The sequence below is a fragment of the Alexandromys fortis genome, unplaced genomic scaffold, assembly GCF_014885135.2.
Source record: "Alexandromys fortis isolate MF-2015 unplaced genomic scaffold, M_Fortis_MF-2015_v1.1 scaffold_148, whole genome shotgun sequence".
Classification (NCBI taxonomy): domain Eukaryota; kingdom Metazoa; phylum Chordata; class Mammalia; order Rodentia; family Cricetidae; genus Alexandromys; species Alexandromys fortis.
This window is the reverse complement of record NW_026068019.1, coordinates 4,072,468-4,099,726: the sequence shown is the minus strand read 5'-3', so window position 1 is coordinate 4,099,726 and position 27,259 is coordinate 4,072,468. Positions and strand designations below refer to the sequence as shown.

At 38.8% G+C, this 27,259-nt stretch overlaps 1 long non-coding RNA gene across 1 annotated transcript; it reads left to right on the top strand.

Annotated features, from left to right (window-relative positions):
- Positions 1-25,448, top strand: LOC126514227 (uncharacterized). The gene is made up of 4 exons (XR_007595529.1): positions 1-92; positions 5,176-5,251; positions 22,989-23,187; positions 25,107-25,448. It is a non-coding gene; the product is annotated as an uncharacterized lncRNA (long non-coding RNA).
- Positions 25,449-27,259: the final 1,811 nt, after the last annotated feature.

Genomic DNA, 27,259 nt, shown 5'->3' with positions numbered 1-27,259 from the left:
CAAGAACTGATGCTGGAAGTAAGACATGATCGTGAGATAGGATTGGTTTGAAGAGAGAAAACAATATGAAATACCATCAGGGAGCATAAAAGGTAAGTTGAATTGGGGCATTGGAGAGATTGTTTGGCAGTTGAGAACATTTGCTATTCTTGTGAGGAGTCTGAGATTTGTTCCTGGCACCTATATCAGCCAGCTCACACCCTCACCTCTAGCTCAGTGATGTAGGAAGGTCATCCATCTATGTGTTACTTTCATTGGTTAAATAAAGAAACTGTCTTGGTTTTTTGATAGGGTAGGATTTAGATAGGTGGAGTAGACTGAACAGAGGCTGGGAGAAAGAAAGCAGAGTCAGGCAGATGCCATGCTTCTCCTAACCAAAACAGACAGTGGTTAGACTCATGATGGTAAGCCACAATCAAATGGTGATACACATTAATAGAAATGGGTTAATCAAGATGTGAGAGTTAGCCAAACAGAGACTAGATATAATGGGCCAGGCAATGTTTAAATAAATACAGTTTCCATGTAATTATTTTGGGATTTAACCAGGTGGCCAGGAGCTGGGAGGTGGAAAGTGGCCCATCGCTCCTTTTACAGAGTGGAGCCCTGTGATCCCACACTTTTCTCTGGCTTCAGAAGACACCTGTACTCACATGCACTTGTCACACTCAGGTACACATGTTTATACAAACTTCTTTTTAAAAAAAATTAAAAGGAAGAATAGAGTTGGTGAACTGAGTAAGAACACTCTGAGCACCAGACAACATTAGAGGCCAATGGAGACTCTGAGGTGTGAATTTGGTCTGGAATCAGCTAGTATAGTTGAGCAGAGAGAGTTGAAATTCAACCAGAGCTGTAACTTTGCCAACTGATGCCTAATAGTGCATAAACTCTCAAAGTATATGAGGTCCTATAGTCTAGAGCTGGTCTCCAGAAAAAGCCTCTACTATCCTCCAAAACATGATTGCTGTGGGATATCATGTAAAGATTTGCCACTTGTATTGGTTTAATAAGGTGCTGATTGGCTAGTAGTCAGGCAGGAAGTATAGGAGGGGGTGGGGGAGCAGACTATGAGAATTCTGGGAAGAGAAAAGGCAGAGATGCAGTTATAAGAAAGACACTGAGGAAGTAAGATGAAAATGCCATACTGAGAAAAGGTACTAAGCCACGTGACTATATNAAATTATGGATTAATTTAAGAGTTAGAAATAAGCCTGAGCTAAGAGGCCAAACAGTTTATATTTAATATAAGCCTCTGTGTGTATCTTTGGGATTGAATGACTGTGAGACCAGGTGGGACAGAAACTCTTTCTACACATGCTGGCCTTCTACCTCCTTTAAAACTGCCCCAACCCAAACAAAGGCCTCCCCTACTTGTCATTTCTCTTATTTCAACTTGAACTCTTCCAGTTGTTTTTCCTTATCTTCCACCTCAGCTATCATGCTCCATCCTCAGAGAGACCTTACCACACTACTTTCCTTCCTGCCTGCGTCCCCTTCTTCATCTCTTACAAGTTGTTACGCTTGGAACTGTATTCTGTCCTTCATTTGGTTTTGTCTTCCGCTTCTACCATGCTGAGAGCAAAGACCTTAATGGTAACATTTGTTTGTTACTGAACTCACTACCTAAAATGCTAGGTGGGATCTGCTAGTCTAAAGATAAACTTTAAGTTCATGAATTATTACTGCCTGTATATTCAATCTAGTCAAGTGAATAAAGATACACAACTGAAATAAGATTTCCAAAGTTTATGGTTCATTAGGGAATTCTTATATGATGTTGAAAATAGGGTCAGATCAGGAAAGAAATGGAGGCTTCCCCACAAATGCTTGGGACCCACACCTTGTACTTATAATTGTCTTATTTCCTTTATGATATTTTACAAAGAAAAATAATATCAATATTTACCCTCTTCTTGCCCATAGAGACAAAAGCTAAATAAAAGTGTAAACAATTATATTCACTATACAGACTTCAGAGTCCTCCTCCTCCGAGACAGTTAAAATACAACACAATTCTCTATTTTTTAAAAAATATTATTCATTTTAGAGTACTGTTCCTGTTGGCTGTTTTCTCAATACCTTTATTTAGCCATTTTCCTGTTCAAAATTCTGGCATTTCCCTGATGTGTTAATTTTAGCTGTAAACACCTAATCAGACCTTTAAGAATAATTTGTAGCTTGGCTAACTTTCTGGAAGAAATATGAGTGGTGTTTCCAAGAGGCTGGCATGTCTCCAATTATAAAGATGGAGAAAATAAAAACAACAGGATGGTAAAATGCATCAAGGAGCAGATCGCATTTTGTAGGGGAAGATAACGTTGTTTAGTTTCAGTCTTCAAGTCTTGCAATTATTCTCAGCACCACAGCATCCCATGGGTCTCAGCATCAATATTTATTTGCTGGGATACTTCACTGCCTCATAAACTAGGAGGTAACGGACCATTTTTATTCTCAGGGGTTGGGAGTCATACCGCTGAGTTTCCCAGAGTGCCATATCTCCCTCACATTTCTGTGAATGGGTTCTCACAAAGATGCAAATGGATCAGTAAGAAGCATTGGCCTGTGTGTGCTTGTCCCCTGGCTTAGCTATCAACCATTTCTAAATTTCCATTAAATATAATTCAACTCAAATTGAGGCTTTGGTTATCAAAATTTTAAGGTTGTCTGGTTTGGGTTTTGGTTTCATATAAACTTCTAAAATCTTTATGGGGAGGAATCATACCATTTAAAACATTAATTTTGAAACTGGTACTCTTGCAAAATGTAAAAAGAAAGATGTCTAAATATACAATATCTTTGGGGGCCTTTAAAACTTGCAAAGAAATCCTACACTAAATAATCAGAAGCAGTGAGTACATCTCACTGTTGCATTAAGGCTGCTTCATGAGAACAAGAGTCCTGTGGAGCCCACGGTGGTGTTTTCTGTCTCAATTTCTTAGACTTCCCAGGACATATAAAGTTATGTATAAATGTATTCCCTAGAGGAATCCTAGTCTTTGCATATCTTCTCTCCAAGTTACCTAGATGCCCCCCCTCCCAAACGTTTTATCCAATTCATACCTTTCATCTCTGCTATACTGCTGTGCAGAATTCAGGCACTGGACCAGAAACATCTCAACCATCAGATTGTTAGTCATGTATTTCAACAAGCAAAGTCTCTCAATAAATTGGCTGGTTCACACATTAAGCTCCATAGTACTGTGTTTTACAGGGTGTGTGTGTATGTGTTTCTGTCTGTCTGTCTCTGTCTCTCTATGTTCCTTTTCCTCTATCTTTACCCCTCCCTATACTCTCTCTACATGCACACATGCATGCGTACAGACACACATACATACACATTACTTCTTTTATACCAACCTCTGTTATTCACACATATACACATAAGAAGTCTAAAAAGATGTAGATTGAAAAACAAAGAAACTGTTTATATGATTTCCCAAAGATTCTGATATATTAGTGTGCACTAGCCATAATGAAGAACATGATATAGGGTGTAGTATTTTCCAAACAGACATGGCCACTGGCCTTGTTTGAAAAGAAAAATCTTTCATTTCCACAGTTATTGAGTCCTACCTATTATGCAGCATCTCCTGGCTTGAACAGCACACAGCAAGATGAGTAAGATATTTCCCCTACCCTAAAGAAGTTTATACTTCAGAAATCACATCTTATTCACTAGAAATGTACCCTCCAGAAAGATGGTAACTTTCCAGACAGGGATCCCTAAGTTGGGTTAAGTAAAGGAATAAAGAATTAAACATTCTTAACTCCAATAGAAAGGAGACCTTGAGAGAGGAGGAACAACTACTTGTTTGTTTGTTTGTTTGTTTGTTTGTCTTCCCTCTTGTCCTCTCGGTTCCTCCTCTACAGTCCCCCTCCCCCAATTCCCATACCCCCATCCAGTCCTCCTCTGTTTCTGTTTAGAAAGGAGCAGGCGTCCTGAGAGCATCATCAAAGCACAGCACATCAAGTAGCAGTAAAACAAAGCACCTCCTCATGTAACCCAGTAAGAGGAGTAGTCTCCCAAAGCCAGCCAAAAGATTAGGTTCAGCCCCTGCTCCCATTGTTAGGAGTCCCACAAGAGGACCAAGTTACACAACTGTCACATAAGTGCGGCGTCCTAGGTCAGTCCTATGCAGGCTCCCTAGTTGTCAGTTCAGTCTCTCTGAGTCCCTATGAGCCCAGGTTAGTTGATTCTGTGGACAGATTTTCTAGTGTCCTTGACCTCTCTGGCTCCTATAATCCTTTCTCACCCACTTGATTCCCAGAGCTCCACCTAGTGTTTGGCTGTGGGTCTGCATCTGTTTCCATCAGTTGCTGGATGGAGGCTCTCTGATGACTCTTGAGATGTTGGAAAGGAGGACCAAAGGAAAGAACAATAGAATACATGGGACACAGAAGCAAAAAGGGGCTATTTGGAGAAGGGCAGGAGGCCAGAGAAAGGAGGGTTGGGGAAATGGTTAATATTAGTGGGGTGGAGGAAAATGACAAAGCGAAGTGTCATCTAATCAAGGAAACAGCAGAATCAACCCTGTTACTTTCTAGACTTGCAAATTTTATTTTTTTTAAAGTTCTCAGTTCCTTAGAGGTACTGTCATATTTTGAGATCTGAAATAGCCACATAGTGACCAAGAGCCACCTTATTGCATGGTGCAAATATTATTTCCCCCATTGTACTATTCTCTATTGAGCAGAATTGTTCTAGAACATTCTGTTGCATCTGTTAATCCTACACTAGACAATATGACAATTCATGTTTTATATAACTGTTATTTCAAAGAACATAACTGTTTTCCACAATTTATCCAACTACTTTCTGTATTTGCCCTCATAAAATCTTAAGAAACTTCTCTCTTAATAGGTGAAAGTATTCATAGTTCTATTAATTTTTGTTTTATTTTCTTTCTTTTATTGAAAATTGGTTCCTTTTAATACAATGTATCTGATAATGATTTCCCCTCAACCCAACTCTTCCAATATCCCTTCTGTCTCCCTTCCCAGCCAAATCCTTCCTGTCTCTCATTAGAAAAACAGGAGGGCATATAATGAGTAATAATAAAATAAACAAAAACAAATCAGAATTGAAAAAAACAGACAGAAGGAAAAAAGCCAAAAGAAAAAACAAAAGAAACACATACAGACTTAGAGATATACACATGTTTGTGCACACAGGAATCCCAAAGAATGCGTTTTAAAGATGAAAAAACTTGAATTTGAAGAAATTGAGGACCACGTATTTCTGAGTCAGGTGAGTATTCAAAAGCCAAAAATCAAATTCAAATCATTTTATCTCTAAAATTGATGTTCTTCCTACCACAAGATACCTGTGGCCCTTGTAAAACCATAATAACATGTCATACCAGAGAACATATCATTTTTGCAGCCCCTAACGTATGTAAAAATAATTCAGCTCTAAATCTTTGTTCAGTGTTCTCCAGTTGTGTATCAATGACTCTGAGAGGGTGTCACGATTTTCAGAAGTTTTCATTAGATATAGGGTCATTTCATTTTCTGTTTGAATCTATACACTTTCTCCAATTATTGTTTTCTTCATAGGTAGAAATATTACAAAACAAGTTTTCCCTACACCAACCATTGAATATACAGAGTTCCTATCACTATATCGCAATAAAACTCTGAATTAAGAGCAAAGTTGGAATTTTCCAATCAAGCTGAAGATCACAGTTGCAAGGATGGATGTGGTTTTTAAAAGAGCACATTTTGAGTGGGTGTGTCAGTGTCTTGATGGATTGAAAAATTTAGGAATATTTATGAAATCTCTCATTTATGAATACATTGTCAAAGTAGTATGCTGTTGAACTTAGTCACACTGTTCAAGGAGACTGTGAAAGAGCAGTTCAGAAAACAACAAAGAGTAGAGTCTTAGGGATCCGATGCAGAGGGGGTTTCTTTTGAAGATTCAGGGAGAGTTTGTTTGTTTTGGATGTGTGTATTTCATAATTTTTGTTTCTTTGTTTCTTTTTTTACCTGACATTAGATGATCACATGTACCACTGTACCACTTGGATTTTACATGAAATTTCAGGACATTGACTTATAAATAGGATGATAGATAGAACTTTTTAGTCTTTTAATACAGAAGGGAGAAAAGATTCCTCCATAACACAGGCATGTAGATTAGAGAGTTTTGTTATTTCTTTTTCTGAGATTATAATATATTTACATAATGTAGACCTTTGATTTCTTCCCTTCCAACCCTCTTATCTATCCCTCCTTGCTCTCAATGGTCTCCATGGTCTCAAATCCTTCACCTCTTTTTCATTGTTACTCTATAGATATGTGTGCATGTAAACAGAGGTATAAAGTGTTCCTAAATAAATAAATGCAACCTGCCTATGATGTTACTTGTATATATGTTTTCAGAGTTTAGGATTAGATAAACAGTTGGCATGATCCTCCTGGAGAAGACTACTTCTAGTCTCAGTGTTTCCTTGCTTGCTCACAGTACTTTGTGCAGATTTGGGGCCCCCTGTGCCCTCCTCTGTTTACTTGAACATGCCTCTTGTTGTCATCCTTGCTCAGCTCATGTTTTAGACTAATTGGACTTAAGATCCACTCAACAAGAAGGAACTCATGCCTTGAACTGGAAGTTATCAACCTAGCCAGAGACAGTGAAGTCATGGATCTAGTAAACAAGCTACAACTGACACTCTACTAAACCAGCATACCTCCTAATTACCTTCTAAACATATTGTCCTTGTGCCCACAAATAGGTGTAGTCCTCTCCCCTCAGCAAAGAAACTTGGCTTTGTGACAGACAGAGACCAATTTAGAGAGTGTTTAAAAGCCCTTCTTCAATGTGCTGAACCTGTTGGCACAAGACAGTTGCTGAGGTGGAATTAGTATTGTCGTTCATCTGCATCTCGGCATTTCCCAATGGGAATCTCAAGCCTTCAAAGGAAGACACAGTGGCTTCCATTCAAGAAGGCTGAGTTGAAAAGAGAGAAATGGGTCCCTTGTGGAAATCAGCAAAGTTATAGGAAATCTGCACATAAAATTCCATTTGTCTCAGTTAGCAGGATTTTTTTTTTACAAGGTGGTTGTAGAATGAATGTATTGCAAACTCTAACTGGTCTTAATTAAAAAAAAATAAAAAATAAAAAACAGAGTCAGATATTGGGGTAAATGCTGAAAGATGAGAGTAAGTAGAGGAGCCAGCCACTAAAGAGACCTTTTATCTCTACTGAATCCTCAGACAAAAGTAGACAAGATCCTGTCTCCACAAATCCTCAAACTGAAGGCCTTGAGATCCTGTCTCCTCCCTCTTTATAGTCCTCTCTCCACTCAGCCATATCCTCTCCTGTCTCCGCCTCCCTAGTGCTGGGATTAAAGACAAGAGATTCCCAACTACAGGGATTAAAAGTGTGAGCCACCACCGCCTGGTTGTTTCTCTTTGAGACTGTTTCAATCTAATATAGCCCAGGGTGGTCTTGAACTCAAAGAGATCCATCCGTCTCTGCTTTCCTTGTGCTGGTATTAACAGTATTGCCACCACTGCCTAGTTTCTATGGCTAACTAGTGGCTTGCTCCACACTCTGATCCTCGGGCAAATTTTATTTCTTATAGCACAATCAAAATGTCATTACAAATGGTGTTAGGATCTGGCACATGTCTCTATCATAGAGCACTTAGCAACATGCACAAGGCCTTGATTTCTATTCCCAGCACCAAATGTATAAATTATTGAGTTCTTTAAAAACAGGTACTTACAGAGTTTTAGAGTTACTCATTGCATTAGTCAGGGGTCTCTAGAGGAATAGAACTGATACAGTAGCATATACTACAAAATAAATGTATTAGTTTTGCTCACATAGTGTGTTCTGAGTAGTCTAACAATAATGGTTGTCTTTGCCTTGGAGAGACTGAGAACTGAGCCTGCATGCCTAAGGATTCCCAACCTGGCACTGAAAGTTAGAAACTTCCTGAAGGAAAGACACTTTCAGTCCATGTTGAGAGTGTCCTGATGTTTATGAAGCATCAAAACAGCAGCAGCAATAACCCATGTAGTAGTAGTAGTAGTAGTAGTAGTAGTTGCTGTTGTTTGTTCTTACTATATGTTCTTTACTCTTTGAGTGGCCCGCCTCCCACCTCCCAAATAACCACATACTTAAACTTATTCTTTCTTATGAATGTCTGGCCTTAGCTTGGTTTATTTCTAGCCCGATTTTCTTAATTTAAATTATCCTGTCTATCATTTGCCTCTGGGCTTTTACCTTTCTATATAATTTCATTTACTTCTTACTCCATGACTGGCTGTGTAGCTGGGTGGCTGACCCCTGACGTCCTCCTCTCCTTCTCCTTCGTTTGCCACTCTATTGAGCTCTTCTTTTCTCCTTATATTTATTCTCTCTGCCTGCCAGCCCTGCCTATTTCTCTCTCCTGTCTAGCTATTGGTCACTCAGCTCTTTATTAGATCAATCAGGTGTGTTAGGCAGGCAAAGTAACACAACTTCACAGAGTTAAACAGATACAACATAAAAGAAGGAAACACAGCTTTACATCATTAAATAGATGTTCAACAGCATAAACAAATGTAACACTTCAGCTACTATTCCACAACAAACACTTACGTCATGATGAATTTGTTTCCAGAGCCAATCCATTTGACAATCAAGATTAACCTTTCCAGACACACTTTATAAGATTACAAAACAAGATCCAATAAATAAACAGAAAACAAAGCAATCAATGTAAAAGTTTAGGCCAAGAGACTAAGGACAAGGCTTGTGGCTCAGTAGTAGAGTGGTTCCCTACCATTTGTGAGGTCCTATGTGAGATCCCCAGCAGCAACGTGGGGGAATGTGTGTTAATAACATAGGTTAATATCCAGACAATCTGGCATATATTTCCTAAAATAAGTATTCTCCAGTATGCTTCCAGATAGATGGACCCAACAGTATCAAAGACCTACCCATCAAAATCTCTTACAAAGTTCTTTCTATTTCCCCTTTGGTAAACTAAATGTTAATGACTGCAGCAACCATGAGAGTTTTATATCAGCACATCCTGATCATACAAACCCAAATAATGTCAGAGCCTCCACCCTCTGTGTCCTCAAAAAGAAACCTGCGCTGCTGAACCTACCTACCAGAGACTGCTGCATAGACAAAAAGCAAATTCTTATTAGCTTAATGCCATTGTCTATCAAAGTCTGTTTGGTACAACAATCAGCACGACCCTGGCAAATACAGACATGTGCATACAGGAAAAAAAATCAGGGTTTATCCTTCCTCAGCTCTAAGATTTGCATGCCATCTTTCAGGCATTTTTAATTCTTTATCTAAAGTTTTGAACTGCTTGAAAAACGTTAAGCTTTCTTTTACTTATGGTGTTTCATGGGGAACAATAAAGAGTGTAGGATCAGAGCATGACTAGAATTTTATTGATGACCCAAGGCAAAATAAAATTCAGCCTTCTCTTTTGCAGAAATATTAGATCTGCTGCTCTTTGGGCAGTAAAATCTTGTTTTGTCAGCAGCTACTGAGAGTAGATATGACTCAGAGGACACATAAGAGCCTGCATGTTAGGTAACTAGCTGTTATGCTTGGAAAACTTCTCTTTTCTTCTCTTGCAATGTAAGTGCACTTGGAATAAATAATCACATTGGCTCTCAGAAGGGAGATGCTCGAAAATGGTGTGCCCCTCTATCTGTGTCCTAATTCCTTAAGGTAGATGAGTGATATGAGACACAATAAATAAAAGACATGCATCAGATCACAAGCGTTACATAGGTGAAGGCCTTAAAGATCACTGAGTGTGACTCCTTTTACTACAGAAGAGAGAGAGGCCCAGAAGGAGTGAGGAAACTGCACAGAGTTCCAGCTGGAATTGGCGGTTCCTTCAGAAAGCTTGTTTTACGGCAACTCTCGGCTCTCAATGCTTTAGAACTGTGGTTCCCCGTCTGTTGCTGTGACATTGTTTTTATTTTTCCTTTATAAACTGATACTATAACATGAAGATTGCATTAGGCTAACAAAGCAACACTTCCAAGACCTAAGAATAAATAGCTGGTACATAGATGATGCTCAACAAATGCTGATTAGTTAAGGTTATTTCCTTCACTTTTGACATACTGGCACAATGGCCTTGTGGTCTAAAAGCTTAGAATTTTTATTTTTTAAGTATTTAGAAAGAGAGACAAGAGATAAAGATGAAGCATATTTTAGAATTTAAACATGCTTTAAAAGGCTTGTTCTTCTCATCTTAATATGGATGTGTGTGGATTTGTACATAAGTGCAGGTGCCCATGCAGATAGCCCTAGAGCTAGACTTACAGGTGATTGTGAACCACCTAACATGGATATTGGGAACCAAACTTGGGTCCTCTAAAAAAGTAATATGCACCATTAACTGAACCATCTCTGCATCCCCAAACATCATGTTTTATAATACAACATAAACTACTTCTATTTTAAACTAAAGCCAAATAATTTTAAATGTGGCCATGATAACAACCATAGACTTAGGGTTTATTCTAACTATAAAATAAAAATATAACTGAATAGAATATATAAGTAATGGTTTGGGGACACTAGACGATTGACAATGCAGATTATGAAATGTAGACTATTGAGAAAAGCAAAGAGCTGGAGGCGGAGGAGGAGGAGGAGTCTGTCCTTCCAGACTGGAGCTTGGGAAAGCAAATGAAGACTTCACTTGTAGCAGAGGAAACAGCACAAACACCTCACTAATCATAAAGCTGTAGAACATCATTTTTAAAACACTGAAAATGAAACACTGTGGTCCCAGGTTTTATGTTTCAGAATAAAGACGAAATAATTAAATTTTCAGAAAATAAATGCAGAATACTTGTCATTCATTATCGGTCACCTTATAGAATGAGTTTCAGATTGAGGTTGCATGACCCCAGCTCTGAGGTCTGTACCTTAAAAAATGAGAGTCAAGTGCATTACTTTATTGTTCAAGAGCCAGAATGATTTCCATATACTTATGTGATTGGGAAAAATCAAAAGAATGACATTTTAAAATGAGCCAAAATTCAAGGTTTAGTAAAAACTATGTAAAACAAAATTATGTATTTATAAGTAAAGTTTTATTGGAAAAGAACCACTATAATTTTCTTTAAAATCATCCATGGCTTTTTCATTTCTCCTAGTGAGAGTTGGACCTTGTGACAGGGACTGTTTCACCCATACAGAGCTTTGCAGAAGCACCATGCAGAATGAAGAGCACCACTGGCAATAAATGTGTGTTTCCTATCTTTACATGTCTTAAGTTTTATTTAAAATACTGCTTAAAGCAAAATCAATGGCAATAGATTGTGTATTTAGCCTAAGTAGAAGTAAAAAACACATAAAACAAATAATAGGAGGGGGACAATAAAACCACAATGGTATGTGAATCTTAACTAACCTCTCAAGGACAATCTATGTTTAAGGGTACGGTCTCAAATAACATGAAGACCTTAGGAACCATCATCTGGGAGGCTAAGATATCCAAAGTAAAGTGTCAGTCTATTTAGGCCATGAAGGAGAAAGGGAGTGGTAATCACATCTCTTCTTTTTATAATTTTTATTTTATTTATTTATTTTACATCCCCTCCCTTCTCACATTCCCTCCCTCCCACCTCCCCTCTGTACACATCCCCTCCAATCCACTTCTCATCTTTCTGACCAGAAAGGGACAGGCCTCCCACGGGTATAAACAAAGAATGGCATATCAAGTTCCAATAAGACTAAGCACCACCCCTGCTAGTAAGACTGGGCAAGGCAATCTAATATGAGGAATAAGTTTCCAAGAGCCAGCCAGTGTTAAGGACAGCTGCTGTTCCCATTGTTAGGAATCCCATAAGTATACCAAGCTATACAACTGTTGTGTGTGTGTGTGTATGTGTGTGTGTGTGTGTGTGTGTGTGTGTAGAAAGCCTAGATCAGTCCCATGCAGGCTCCCTGGTTCAGACTCTGTGAGTTCCTATGAGCCAGGATAGTTGTTTCTGTGGATTTTCTTGTGATATCCTTGATCCCTCTGGCTCCTACAATCCTTCCTCCTTCTCTTCAGCAGGATTCCACAAGCTTGACCTAATATTTGGTTGTGTACCTGCATCTGTTTTCATCAGTTACTGGATGAAGGCTCTCTGATGACAATTGGGATAATCACCATTATGATCACAAGACATGGCCAGTTCAGGCTATGTATCCACTATTGCTAGGAGTCTTAGCTGGGGGTCATCCTTATAGATTCATGGGAATTTCCCTTGTATTAGGTTTCCACCTAACCACACATCACACAAGGGTATTAATCTCAGAATGAGCATTCTGCTATCATGACTTAATTATTCTCTAAACCTGTAAATATTATCACAACAACAGTAAAAAAACACTGATATATGAATTATAGGAAAGTAGTGGGATCACAAACATTAACTATTAGGATATAACATTACATAAAGCTAGATTTTAACACGTTACAATATCAAACTCTTAATATTTAAGTGATATATACAAAGAAATATGATAATAATAGAATACTAAAGGACACTCAAATAGAAAAAGGAAAGCAAGAATGGTTGTATTAGAAAAAAGTGAGTCTTAAACTTAGCTATATCATTAATTTCATTAAATGTAAAAAGATTAAAGATTCTAATTAAAAACAAAGACTGTTGGACTGGACAAAAAGCCAAGGTCAATACATGCTGTCTATAAAAGATGTTTTTGCTTATAAAAAAGATGTATTTGATTATAAAATGTACATTGATTGGAATTTAAATGATGGCAGAAGATATAACACACATAATGTATGCATTAGAGGTCATATTGATTATATTTAAAAATTAGACAAAAAGAGCCTCAAGAAGAAAACTAATTAGTATTATAATTAGGAAGGTTATGTACAAATGATGAAAGAATCAAAAAAATCATAAAAAATCTAAAGTACTAGCAAACAATTTGGAAACACTAGTTGGAACCACAGCACAATTTACATTATACTTTAAATTTTTTGGCATATTTTGTATGTGCATTGTGAGTTTCTGTGATCATAGGTGTGGAGACCAGAAGACAACCCAAGTGCTAGGGACAGAGTTCAGATATCTAAAACCTATATAAATTATTAAGTGGTGTGGTAGCTCGTCTGCAATCCTAGTATACAGGAAGAGGAGACAGGGGGTCCCTGCAGCCACTTGGACAGCAACAGCAGCCAAATCACTGAGCTCTAGGTTCACGTGAGAGACCATGCTTCATATATACAAGATAGACGATGACTGAAAAAGATACACAGCATCAAGCCTCTATAGTCATGTATACATAGTTGCATACACATCCACGAACATATGTGCACATGAACATGCAGACACACCACATATACACACATGCCAAAAGAGGGAACAAAAGATAGATCAGAAGGCAATTCGTGAGAAAAACTTATGCTATGTGCTGATCATAAACTATAGTGATGATATTGGCATTATACAGGGTAGACATTAAAGCAAGAGATATTACCAAGGCTGAAGATAAAGAAATCATAATAATGAAAGAATTCATTGTGAAAACTTAAAAATGTAAGTGCACTTAAAACCAAATCCTGAAATTAAGTAAAGCAAAACCTTACAGAAACTTTTAAAATCAATAAATAAATTAAAGGAATTTACAGGTAGAGCAGGGGATTTCAAACCCTCCTAGAAATCCATAAATAAAGAGAAAAATCAGTAAACAAAAAGACTGAGGGCCTATGGGCTGACCTGCAGAAGCAGAAGCATACACATCTGTTTTGAGAACACATGGTGTATTTACCAAGAACGCCCATGCACTGAGCCATAAATCATGTTGCAGTAACTTTAAAGGATTGAAAACTTCAGTTTCTGTCTATTTTGTTGCTTATTTAAAACAAGTTTGAAAGAGGCCTCTGCCACTGATCTCTACAAAGCCCACATCATTGTACATGAACATAAAGCCTAGCTTTAAAAGATATTATCAAATGCATTCTGAAAACAAGTGTTCTGTTTTTTACTTCCATCTTCTTTCATAAACCAAATGACATCCCAGGATATACAGAAGAAAACTTTTCAGCAAAAGTTATTTTTAAACAATCTATTGAAGATAAATGCTCCAAACCCAGCTACCCTGAAAACCCATCATGTTGTACTTATGTTACTAAAATGCAGCAGTCAAAAATCTTAAGTTTATTCTTTCAATTAATTGAAAGAGCTTACATTGAATGAAAGTGGTTATCTTAAAGGCAAGAAAGTGCTATAAAGAGTGACCCTTAATTCAAATAAGAATTAATTATGTAAGCCATGTATGGCTGTCAGAAGTGTCGTTTTCAGAGATATGTGGAAAGTGTATCTAGGTGAATAGCAATCTGTCAGATGGAACTGGGTGAAGCTCTGACATCAGTACATATGAGATTGCCCTGATACCCAACCCTCTTTTCACTAGCCCTGTGACAGTGTTCTGGTGCTGTTTCTTTTTTTAAAAAAAAAAAATGTGGTTTGGTCTTTGGAGTGGGGACTCTGTATATTTTTATTTTATTTTGCTTTTGACGGTGCTTGGACTCAAATCCAGAACTCCCTTATGCATGCCAAGCAAAAGCTCAATAACACCAAGCCTCACCCTCAGCCCAAATTCTTGCTTTTTGTTTGACTATGGAAGGCTTCTAGTATTGACATCTAGTGATGTTTTGACATAAGAAGTGATAGAGGTATTCTTGAATGTCAGAATGAGCATAAGAAATATACAAGGGATATTGCTTACTGAGATATTATATGTGTTGGTAATGGAGCTAGATATCTAGGAAGGACAAGAAAGAGAGAGGAGAAGGAGTCTAGGAGGTGGGGCATAACATGCAACTAGATGAAAAAATCTCTACTCTGTAAAAGACGGAGGAGGAAATGGATTGGGAGCAATGATTAAATTGAGGCTGGTCCCACAGGGCCTAGTAACAAGGCAGATAGTGAAGATGGTTGGAAATACTACAGACTTCTCAGAAATAAAGGGCAGATCAAGAAAATAAGTTTTGTAAATTGGATCCCAAGCCTGCAGTCTGCACAGTACTGGAGCTGAAAAATTAGAAACAGGATTTGTGACCTCAACAGACCAACAGGTCAGAAATTGGACCTCGAGTTATGCAAAAGTAGATACTCAAATGCTTACTTAGAGCAACTAATTTTAGCAAGGGGAACTTAGAAAAATTAGGTTAGTTGACATTTTAAAAGGTGTAATGACTGAGTTCTTGCCCTGGGAATATGAATATAGTCGGTGAACTAATCCACATGGTGAGCGGTAAGCATAGGAAACCTCACCAAGTGTTCAGACGGGCGGGTTAGTTGGAGAAGGAGCACCAAGATGGGCTTAAAGTTCAGACTCATACAGAGTTGTTATATGGTAGAGATAAGGCCAAGAAAAGGATAACACTGTGGGCATGCTCAGTTAACTACAAATAAATACAAGTAAACACCGTACCATTTCCAACAGAGGAATGATTTTAAAGGAGATGTTAATTTTTATATTGTCTTTGAACTCAAGTGTCTCTGTATAAGTAGGAATGCTGATAAAATGTCAAACGTGAACTGCAGAAATGAAACTAGACTCATAGCAGAAGACACGGGCTGACCATCTGGTAAACCTGAGAATTAAGCCTCAAACACATAAGAGGTCACTTTAATTACTATCGAGTTAGCACCTTGATAATTGGGATTTATTAAAAGAAATAATATTGCCTGCTTTTGCTCACTAATAAAAGTCACTTAAAGAATGCCAGCTCCAGATTTTGTGAAGAATTTATTTACACAGAAGCCCCAAAATTTCCAACTTGAAAGTCTCTGGGAAGAAAGTCGACATCAGGCCCAGGGACCAAACAAAGGAAGCAGGTCACATTTGCTGCTGAACGTCATCCGCACTGGAATACAGGTGGACCCTTCCCTGCTCACAGTCCTGTCGGTGCTAAGTCCACTTGTGGGGAAGGTCAACTTCATTGCAGAGTCTTCTCCCCAATGCCAAAGAAACAGATGAAAAAATGAACTTTGGTTTTAGGTTTTAAAACTGACTTAATATACTTTTATTAATGTGTTACAATGGACTTTGAGACTCTTTCTTCTCTAGTCCCCTCTTTCCCTGTTATAGAAAAATGTCATTTTTGTCCCCCTCCACTGTCCACTGACAAACCAAATGTCAAAAGTAGGACTCTTTCTAAAGTCTGGATTTTGCATCAAACCCAGCATTTAGTTCTCCAGCTTTATGCGGACCTCCCTTACCAACCATGTTGTTGTCAAAATAAGCCCTGAACAGTGTCTTCAGCATCTCGGGTTCCCTTGCCAACAAAATGTCACTTCCTGAATCTGGGTACCTCCATCCCATCATCACTCTGAGTTCCCAAATCGTCTAGTCGTTGGCACACCTTTACACCGAGAGGGTACCTACCCAGCCATGTTTACAGGAAGGATTCCTCCAAAATACTGTTAACTCCATTCTTCCCAAATGACTAAGAGTACACACATAGCCCTGTACCTTTTCTCTTAATAAGGGCAACGATATTATGTAAAACTACTTTGTTACCCAAATCTAGGCCATCGTCTATGAGATAGAGCTGTTAAAACAACCTGCTTTGGATTTCCTAGTCTCCCAGGAAACTGGGTCTACAAAAGAGATGCTGAGAATGAATGTGTCTCCTTTACTGACCGTTGCTGAGCAAGCACTCTTGAGCGTACAGAGGAGAACCAAGCTCATTACAGAGGGGAATGAGAACAACACACAGCTAATGATGAAACTAATGAGTTACAAAGTCACTTCCCTTTCATTTCCATGGGGTGTAAAAGTGGGAAGTCAGGATACATCATGTCTGAGGCCTCCTCAAGCTCTTACAGTCTTTAATCTGTGGAGAGTAGCTATGTCTAACAGCACATTTCCTGTTACACTCCCAAAATCTCCCTGACTACAGACCATAACTCCTGTAGTACTAACATAGATCTGGTTTAGCACAAACACAGGATTTTTAAACGAAGCTGGAAAATTCATCGTGTATGAATTGAGGAGTCACACTTAAACTTAATAATCTGCAGAGCATCTATAAGGGCTCCGGCTAAAAAGAGTATTTGACAAACTCAAATTTATGACTGCTTCTTATTCATCAGCTTGTTTCCAAAGCTGAAAGCGAGGAGGAGTTGTGAATGCGGTATTATGTGGAACTTATCACTCAGGAAATGATGTCATTGAATAAGAAATTGAAAGAATTTTACTCATCGTTTTGCAATCTACAGCCATAGATGAGCAAACACCTGTCAGAAAGGAAGACATGATGCTCCATTGCTCTGGTTACGATTGAATGACCCCAATTTCCACTCATTGGTGTTTTGAAGATATGATTCCCCTTTTCAAAATATCTTAATAGTTGTAAATGGCTTGTTTTCAATATCAATACCTAATGTATTTTTCTATCAGATTAGTTCGTTATGGAATAATGTACATCAATTTCATGCGTAATTTGCCTTCTTATAGCTGAAACATCAAGTGGAAACATTATCATTAAATGTTGATCTATGAAGCAAAAGAAATGTCATTTTTTAAAATTTAAACTCAGAACCATGTTTATTGAGCCAGCAAGAGCTAAAGAATGCTGCAGAGAAATCATACCCCTCCCCAAGGAGACTTCTCCTCCCAGCACAGCGCTCCACTCTCACCGGCTGCTTGCCGCTTATGGCAGAGTTTTTAGACACAGAAGGCTGTCACTCCCTCAAAAGAGCAAAGGTTGTGCTAGATCTCAGTGCTTGGCAGAAGACCTGAGAGCCACACCAGACCCTGCCTGCTCTGATTCAGCTTATTAACCAAGAATGGTCGCTGGTCGTTTAACTTCTAGAGACATGAGGAAAGAAAGAAAAAAGAAAGACACTTCAAGCCAGAGGGAAATGATAGGAAGTTGCCATCCCAGTGTCTAATAAACAAGTCCCGGGCCATAGTCAGGCTCATCAACTCACATATTGTTTAGAACTTCTGCTGGTGCGTCAGAAAGCAAAGCAAGCAAGCCATGTTTGCTAGCTGACCCTTAGATAGAAAGTACATCAACCCAAGAAATTGCCTTTTGCCAGATAGATGGAACATCAGTATTCTAGCCAGCAAAGACAAACATCGGTATTCTAGCCAGCAAAGCAAACCCTTTGATTCATGCTTGCTAGCATAGATAGAAGAAAGACAGACAGACAGACAGATAGGCAAATGGGCAGATCGATAAATACAGAAATAGATGAGAGATAAATTTAAAACAAATCCCCTTGGTTTTAACAACTGAAGTTCTCAAAACAAAAATTTTCTTTTTCTTCTATAACTTCTTCCATTTGTCTTCAGGCTCAAAACTTAGTCAACACCAGTGTCGCTACTCCCTGCTCTGGCCGTTGCCTTGCCAGGAGTCCACCACCCTAACCGCATTAAAGTCGTCCTCTTTTTGGTCTTTGGAGCTGCTCCAGCCATATTTCTTCATAGCTCTTACCTGGCAATGAGCACTTCCTCTTCTCCATTTGTGTGTCTCCTTAGAGCATGATCCCACTGGGGCTCGAGTCCGTGTGTGGTCTCTTCACTGTCCTGCCCCATTCCTGTAGAATATTTACTACAGTTGGTACTAAGTATGAATAGTGAATAAAAGAAGTGAGTAAATTAGTAAATGAGGACACAAGAGATGGCAAAAGTAAGGAAATGGATTTTTGGAGACATATATTTATCTGCCCAAAAGATCTATTTCTTCTGAAAAATAAAGGCACAACATATAGAATAAAAACCCCATACCAGATGCTACACTGTTTTTCATTTCCTATGGCTACCATAACATGTCAAAAGTGACTAAAAGAGCATAAATAAGTTTACCTGCTCCAAAGATCATTAAGTCTAAGATTAAGGAACCTTTTTTGACCAAGTAATTAAGTTACATTTCCCTAGAAACTTCTAAGAGATGTTTCATCCATTGCCTCTTCTAGTTCCTGACGGATGTTACTGTCTTCCTTGACCATAGCTGCGTCATTCCAACTCCAGTTTATGTGTTACTTGGTCTCTCTCTCTGTCTCTCTCTCACTTTCTCTTTATCTCTGATCTCTGTCAGTGTTTCTGTCTCTCTTTGCCTCTGTCTGTGTGTGTAGATCATTGACAGTACACACTTATATGTGTGCACACATTTGTCTGAATGTAATGTGTATATGAGCATGTGTGTTTGTTTGTGCACATGTGTATGTGTGTGTATTGCATTCCTCTCTGTCATTGGGTTTGAGCTCTTTTAGGCAATTTCAAAACCCTTAATTATATCTGCAAAAGTCCCTTTTACAAATTTGGAATAAGAACATGAATATTTTGGGGAACCTCCATTCAACCCTCTGCACTTAACTAAGCCTAGTGACTACACTGTCTCTCTTGTTACTTCTTGGGCAAGAAAAATTCTGGTAATAACATAAAAAGACTCACAAGTGAAAGCTCAGTCTATCCAGGTTTAAGTATCCCTGTAATGAGTATGTCATTCTGCTGAGCAGGGTCACTTTCTAAATTGCTCAGCCCGCAAGCTGAATATATGAGAATTCCCAAGTCACCTTTCTGTCTCCCTTCTACCTGCTTACAGATCCACTTGCTACACAGAAACAGAAGCTATGTCTCGGGTCACCAAGAAATCCCCAGTTACCCTCAGAGTTAATTGAACACCATCAGACAGGCTCTGTGAAATTAGCTTCTTGTTTCTTCTCAGGCAGTTTTGTTCAGTGCTCCTTAATGGTTCACAGAAAGTTGAATGCCTCCCATAAGCAGAACTGACCCGCTGGGTGTATAAGACATGGTGAAGGGGTCACGCTGTTTTCACTTCACTCTGGCAATCCTAAGTGTTTGCATATTTTTTTTTAAGTTGGGATGCAAAGAACACTGGAGCAACTCTCTTGGTGACAGGAGAACAATAATTCAAGAGAATAATAATAAGGAAGTGTCAGATCACTTATGTCAGACCTGTTGATGTCATGAGCGAACACAGCTGTGTGTGTGTGTTCCCCCACCCCCACCCCCCTTAGGATGGCCTGGACTAAAATTCAAAGTTAGTGCATTGTGAACATTCCCTCCTCATGGCATGAAAAAATGAATGCCCTTTCTAAAGAAAACAATTTGCCCCTCTCTGTAGCTGAATCAAACCTGGTATAGACCATCTGAGTCAGAAGAAAAAAAATAGAAGCAAGGGAATGGGAGGGGTCGAAAGCCAAGCCCCTAGAAATTTATGTCAGAATTTATGCTTACTCCCCTCTACTACAAACAAATATTACACTTTAATACCACAGAGGCGAAAGGAAAACCTTTGACTTGTGAGCCCATAGACCAGGCAGGATGAAAAAGCAGCCTCCATCCAACAGGCAAAGTCTGCCCTTCACCTTGGTGAACAAATAGAAGGCTTTTTTCTGTTTCTTTCGCTGCTGCTGAAACTTAGGCTCTGACTGACATTGTGAACAAAAAACTAACAGTGACTGAGTGGCTTTTGTTTACCAGATCATTCCATGGTAATGACATCATTTTTGTGCTCACAACCACCCTTGAAGGGAGAGAAATTGCCCTCATTTTTTTAACTGAAGAAACTGATGCTTGGAAAACCTCCTATCTCCCCAGACTTCAGCCAGTTGATTTGCAATGGCACAAGGAAAGTCCAAACAGGAAGCTCATCTAAACCAAGTTCATTCCTCTGCTACCGCCAGCATTTATAAACGTATGCATTTAACATAATGACAGACTAAACCTTGCAATCAAGTTATTACAGCGTTCGGAAAAGGCTGCAAGTGACATGTTGTTCTTATTGAGGACAACCAGGATATGACATTGTCTCCTTCCATTATGCACGGCCAGCAGGCTGACTGTCAAATGCCAACCACTGTGATCTACTTAGCAAGGTCGACTGCTTGATCGCTATGAATAATTGGATGCCATTAATAACGGTCAGCTCCAGGATACAGGAAATTGGTCAAGCATGATAATTGTATTTTGAATTCCAGCAGATTACTTCCTGGGGAGGAGAAAGAGATTGTATGAGTTACAGTTTTTCTAAGTACAATAGAGATAATTGCTTCCCTAGAGGTGAAGGGACAAACCAAGGACTCCTTTATCTAGTGAGAAACACAGAGGTCAAGGTTTTGCAAGTCATGACCGATGAAGGGAAGTTTAATCCTTGCTACACAATATGAGTCCTTGTTTCCTTACTCCCTCCTTCGGGTGGGCCAGAGTTTTACATGCTAATGAGTCTCTGTCCCAATAAGTCAGACCAGTATCTAATTAGAAAGCCTACTATAATTGACTTCTATCTGAAAATGTCCAGCATCCTTCTTTTGCTTTTTAAAATACGTTAGACATCTACTGTATATTAAGGGCTGTAAATTAATACTATAGGGTTCTATGAAGCAATATTACATTTTTAAAAGACACCTTAAAAATAAAAGCATTTTAATAATCTTCAGAGATGAGATATTAAAGAGATTATTTTAAGATACATTTATAATCATGTGGAAAGGGGGTGTGTTTGAAAGTAATTTAAAATAAAACTTAAAATTAAAACTTTTCATTTCTTAAAAATGATTTTAGAGAAGAATAGTATTTGTGTAGCAAATAAAGAGAAGTGTGTGTGCACATGTGTGTTGTACGTGTGCAACACATGTGTGCATGTATGTTGGAGGCCAGCCTGGTCTACAAAGGGAATTCCAGGACAGCTAGAATTGTTATACAGAGAAACTCTGTTTCTAAGAAACAGAGAGAGAGAGAGAGAGAGAGAGATTTCTAGAATCAAATACAGTAACTCTGATCCATTCAGGAACACAGACCCAGGTTACCCCAAATTCCATACTCTAAGGTGGAAATATTTTAAGTAAGCTTTTATAGTAACTAAACAAGGGAAGTCATAAATCAAGGATTTTTTAAAACACATTATCTATTTAAAACAATAGATAGATGAGCTACAGAAAGTCTCAGCTGCAGGCTTCGGATGCTAGCAGGTGTCATTCTTAGCCTTTCCAGGGGTAGTAGCTAGTGGTCTGTTTGTACATTCCTAAAGATGTACCTAACGGTCACAGAGATATTGGGTCACTCATAAAGCAGAGTAACAAATGCCTATTAAGAAGCTAAAAGAGGCCCAACATAAATTATAATTAGACTCCAATCCTGCAACATTCCAACCCCTCCAAAATCTTTGAAGTTTTTATCAGTTAATCAATTAAACTTGGAGCAGGTTCAGCGTAAGTATGAGTCTTTCCAGGAAAACTCATTCACCACAACAAAAGATTCCTGAGTCCATATTAATAACTAGCAATCAGAAATATGCAAATAGTGTCAAATGATGAGTGTTTCACTAAAATTTGCATTGACTCCTAGGATGAAATATTGTCTGGCCACAAAAAAAGGAATGAAATACTGGCATGTACTCCAAAGATGCTTGCACACAGAAGCCATTATACCAAATGAAAAGTCTTGTCACAAATAACACCATGCTGTGTGGGTCTGTTTCTGTGATATGCAGAAAGAACAAATGTCTGGAGACAGATGATAGACCATGGCTTATTAGCGCTGAGGCAGAAGTAGAGAGAATAATGTAAAAAGGAGTTGTTAATGTGTATAGCCCTTCTTTTAAAGTAAATGAAGATGCAATATAATTAGATTATGGTAGTTGTCTTACACCTCTCTATGAATATGCTCAACAATATTTAAGTACATACTTTCAAAGAGGAAAATTGTATAGTGTATGAATTATGCTTCATATTTGTTAAGCTATTTAAATAGATCAAATGCAAGCAAAAGCTGCATTGGCTGTCATATGCTTCCTAAATGACCAAATCATGTCTTCAGAATGCAGATCCATGGGAGTGTTGAAGGCCCTGCATGACTCAGGAGCTAGACATGTTCCCTGCAGTTTCAGCTTTGGAGTCTCCTAGGTCCAATGATTTACAGATGTATAAACTCTCTGCAGCCCAACCGTTTGGTATTGCTGTCTTTTATTTTTGGTGATTGACATTTTCTTTTGCATTTTCACAGATACACCCTATTAGTTCACACACAGAAGATGCTGCAACCTATAGGGAGTGGGAATACAAGCCTCGAAAATGCCTGCTTTCCCACGCAAGCACCAAACAGCTACTGAAGGATCCCAAAACATGACCAAGATCTAAATGAACCTCTGAAGAGTATTGCATGGAAGGTTGCATTGCTTCAGGACATGAGAAAAATCCCATAAGTAGGTGATGTTCTATCTGTAAAAGTGAAGACCGAGATCCCTAATTCCCTGGTCCTTAAATATGCCTGATATGCTAAGCAGTACACATAAACAAGTACAGAGAGTCAGTTCTTTGCCTTTTCCTTTTACAATTAATGCCTTCAACAAAAAACCAGCCTACAGTTCACAGCCCACAATCCCAGAGAACCTAGACAGCAAAGAGGATCCTAAGAGAGACATACATGGATCTACATAGGAAGGAGAAAAAGACAAGATCTCCTGAGTAAATTGGGAGCATAGGGGTCATGGGAAAGAGTAGAAGGGAAGAGGGAAGGAATGGAGGGGAGTGGGTAGGAGGAAGGTATAGCACAATAAAAGCAATTTAAAAAACAATTACTGCCTTTTCCAATAGGGAATACTAATGGAGGAGGGTCATCTGTCTATGGGTTAATTAATAAAGAAAACTGCTTGGCCTGATAGGTCAAGAACATAAGTAGGCAGGGAAGATAGAACAGAACGCTGGGAGGAAGAAGGCAGTGAGACAGCCGCCATAGCTCTCCTCTCCAAGATGGATGTAGGTTAAGAATATTCCCAGTAAGACACCACCTCGTGGTGCTACACTCATTAGAAATGGGTTAATCAAGATGTGAGAGTTAGCCAGTAAGAGGCTAGAGCTAATGGGCCAAGCAGTGTTTAAAAGAATACAATTTGTGTGTTGTTATTTTGGGTAAAGCTAGCCTGGTGGTGGTAAGCGGCCCGCCGTTCCAACTACAGAATACCCATTGTTTTTTCTTTTATTAATAATATTTCTACTTATTCTCCAAAAATTCTGTACACATATATATTTTGATAAAATACATCTTCCACTACCTCCCTCCAACTCCCCATGGAACCCTCCTTCCTGGTCTCATTTACTCTTCTATTATTGTTACTAGCCTGGTGTCTAATTTGTGTTGACCACATGCACATGGATGAGGGCTCTCCACTGAGGGTGTGAGCAACCTCCTTCTCCCCTCAGCAGCTATCAGCAGCTAAAAGATTTGTAGCTGTGAGTAAGGTCCTTGGGCATCTCTGCCCTATCTCTCCTGGAATATTCACTGTCTTAATCCACTGCAAGTAACAACAGTGGCTGTGGGTTGATGCATGTAACAACCATGTCACACTCAGAAAACATTTCCCCCTCTATTCACTGGAGACTACAAATGTCCATTTTTCTTGAAAAGCCAGCTTGAATCCCATATAGGTCTGGTGATGGTAAAAAGGGAAAAACAGGTCTCATCTCCACCTCTATATTCACAAAGTCCTCAAGAAACCCATGAAAATCAGAAGACGCCTCACATACCATTGTCTCCCACACCCACACAATGGTGACAGTGACCACCACCTTCCGAAGGAACAGGGACCAGAATCTGTGCACTTGTGAATGTGAGGTGTATGCGTGTGATTTGGATATGACATGTGTGATGCTTTCTGTGGTGTGTATGTGTGTGGAGTGATCTGTGTGTATATGTGTGAATTGTGTGTGATGTGTGTGTGTGTGTGTGCATGTGTATGCCTAAGCAGGGAGCAGAAATGGAGAGACGAATTGGGGATTATTTTAACTGTTTCCATGAATGAAGGAGATGGGATGAGTTTCCCGGTGATTAAAAAGGAAGTGTGCAAGAGATGAACAGTGAAATGTGTACTTTTGTTTTCTTCTGCATCCCAGGCCTAAAATGGAAAAATCGGTGTTTGTTTTGTCCATATGCAAGTTCTTTCATCTGTGATCAATTTGTGGTTTCTAAGCTCCCATTGTTGCCATTGTCTTATGCTTCTGGTTGAGTTATTTTTATTCCTCTTCCCCTTCACACAGTAAGCATGCCTCTCCACAAAAGCAACGGCAAGCCCTTGAGATGGAGTAAATTCTAAGCGACCTTCTTGCTGTCTTTCAACTACTACAGGCCTACCTGAGCAAGAGAAGGAGGAAAGGTGAGAGAGGAGGAAGAATGTACAGCACTCCATGTTTTATTCATTTCTCCGGAAAGCTGTGGATATTAACTAATTACCCAACTCAGGGCATCCCTGCAGGATGAAGAAAGGTAATCCTGTTGTTCCCTACTTTAAGAAACACTGAGTCAAAAATAAATTATTAAATGAATCATGAAGTGTATTTAGAGAGGGGTTCAGCAGAAGGTTGTATTTTTAAGAGAGTGTTCCCCTAGTGCATGTAAAACATGCCTTCATTTATAAAACTTGAGGCATTTTTCGACAGAATGCCATTATTAAGAGCTCCAAGTCTGTAAAAGCAGGTGTGCTAGGGCTTTAATTGTTAAATCCATAATAAGATTCCTTTAAATAGCATAACGTTTCTGCAACGCAGCTCCTAGTGCTAAAATATGAATTGGTCTGCCAGCAATTGATTAAATGTAAATTTTGGGGAAGCACAACTATTGTCAGAGCTAAATATGCCTGTGTTTGCCTTCTTATTTCTGTGAGAAAATGGGAAAATTGAATATCTAAGGAGGAAAGGGGCAGTTATTTTTGATTAAGTTTTGTAATTAAGTCTCTGTGCTCTTATTGCTAAAATCTCAATGTGCAATGCTAATACACAAAGAAGACAGAGAAACATAGGACTTAAGAATAGATAATTTCAAAATTATTTCATCTTCCTTTTTGATCATGTTTTCTGTTTTAAATCTTTGCCTCCAATTTTTGAGTAATTCAAAAGAAGTCAGTGAAAATCCAGTGCTCCAGCACGTGAGTCAAAGCTGTGTGATATGAAGCAGAATGTCTAGAAGTCAACATGGGAGTGTCTACATAGAGGAGTAGGTTTCCCACACATGCCGTGATCTGAGTGAAGATCCCAATGCCGGCACTCTGCTGTTTGCTGATCAAGGCAAAACAAAAGAAAAGCGTATTGGAGCAGACTGCTCTGCTTTTCAAATAAGTGCATTGTCTTTCCAAATAGAACCCTGCAAAGATATCTGCAAATCCAGAATTCCTTTGCCTGGTCTGCAAATGGGCTTTGCTGTCTTTGTTGTCTGTCACTGTTGTTACTTCCTTTTGTTTTGTTTCTAAAGCACTAAAAGTTCGCTTTCTGCTCTGGGGGGGGACAATCCATATAGTAATAGAACAGCCCTCTCTAGTCTAACTGACTCCAACTACTGTGTAGCCCCCTAGGAGATCCTACTTAAAATGGTTTAGAAACTTCTACTTTATCTCCCAAAAGAAGAGTAGAATGCCAACCGGGAGGAGATCTGCACACTCTGAATGTGTCCCAGTGGACCGTTGGAAACCTCAACAACCTGAACTGGCAGTAATACTGCTGAGCATTTGACCCAAAATAAAACAGTGTGGCCAATTTCAACCTGAACATACGAACAATGTTCCAGATAATTTCAAGGCAGACAAAAATCTGAGCTCATAGAGGATTCTAAACTTGACTAAGGACTTTATCTTATTAATGTACACCCTTGCTCATGATCAAGTGACAAGGCCAGGTAAAAGGAAATATCATTCTTGATAAAATAGGAGCTTGGGACTAAATTACAGGAGGGAACACAATTGCTTCTAACAATCTATTTAAAGATTCCATTAAAAAATGCTGGTTCAATTCTGAATCTTGAATGGAGCTACATGAGTTCCACATGAATTGAGATGATTAAAAACAATGCTCTCAGACAATGAGAATTAAAGTGAGTTATGCTTGCAAAAAACAGATAAGGGAGCTTCTGGCAAAACCAAACCACCAGGTCTGAATATACATATTGGGTATTCCAGGAGAGGGAGGCTATGGTTGGATCGAGATTCTAAAGAACATAACCGTGCTGTGAATAGGGACAGCCATGCATGTAATTTTTGTCAAGACAAATTGGCTGATTAGAGCTGTAAGATATTGTGATAATACAAAAGGGGGAGCTGGTGAGAAAATTCACTAAGCTTAAATGAATACTAAAACTGAAAATGAGCAGAGATTATAACATCGCTTCCAAAATCGGAACTGAGAATAGTAGCTTTGTGTCCGTAGCGCTCTTATCTTAGCAGTGTTTCATGAAATCAGTAAATCATAACTTTTATACTTGAAAGTGGCCAGAACAGATGATCCAGTCCAAAC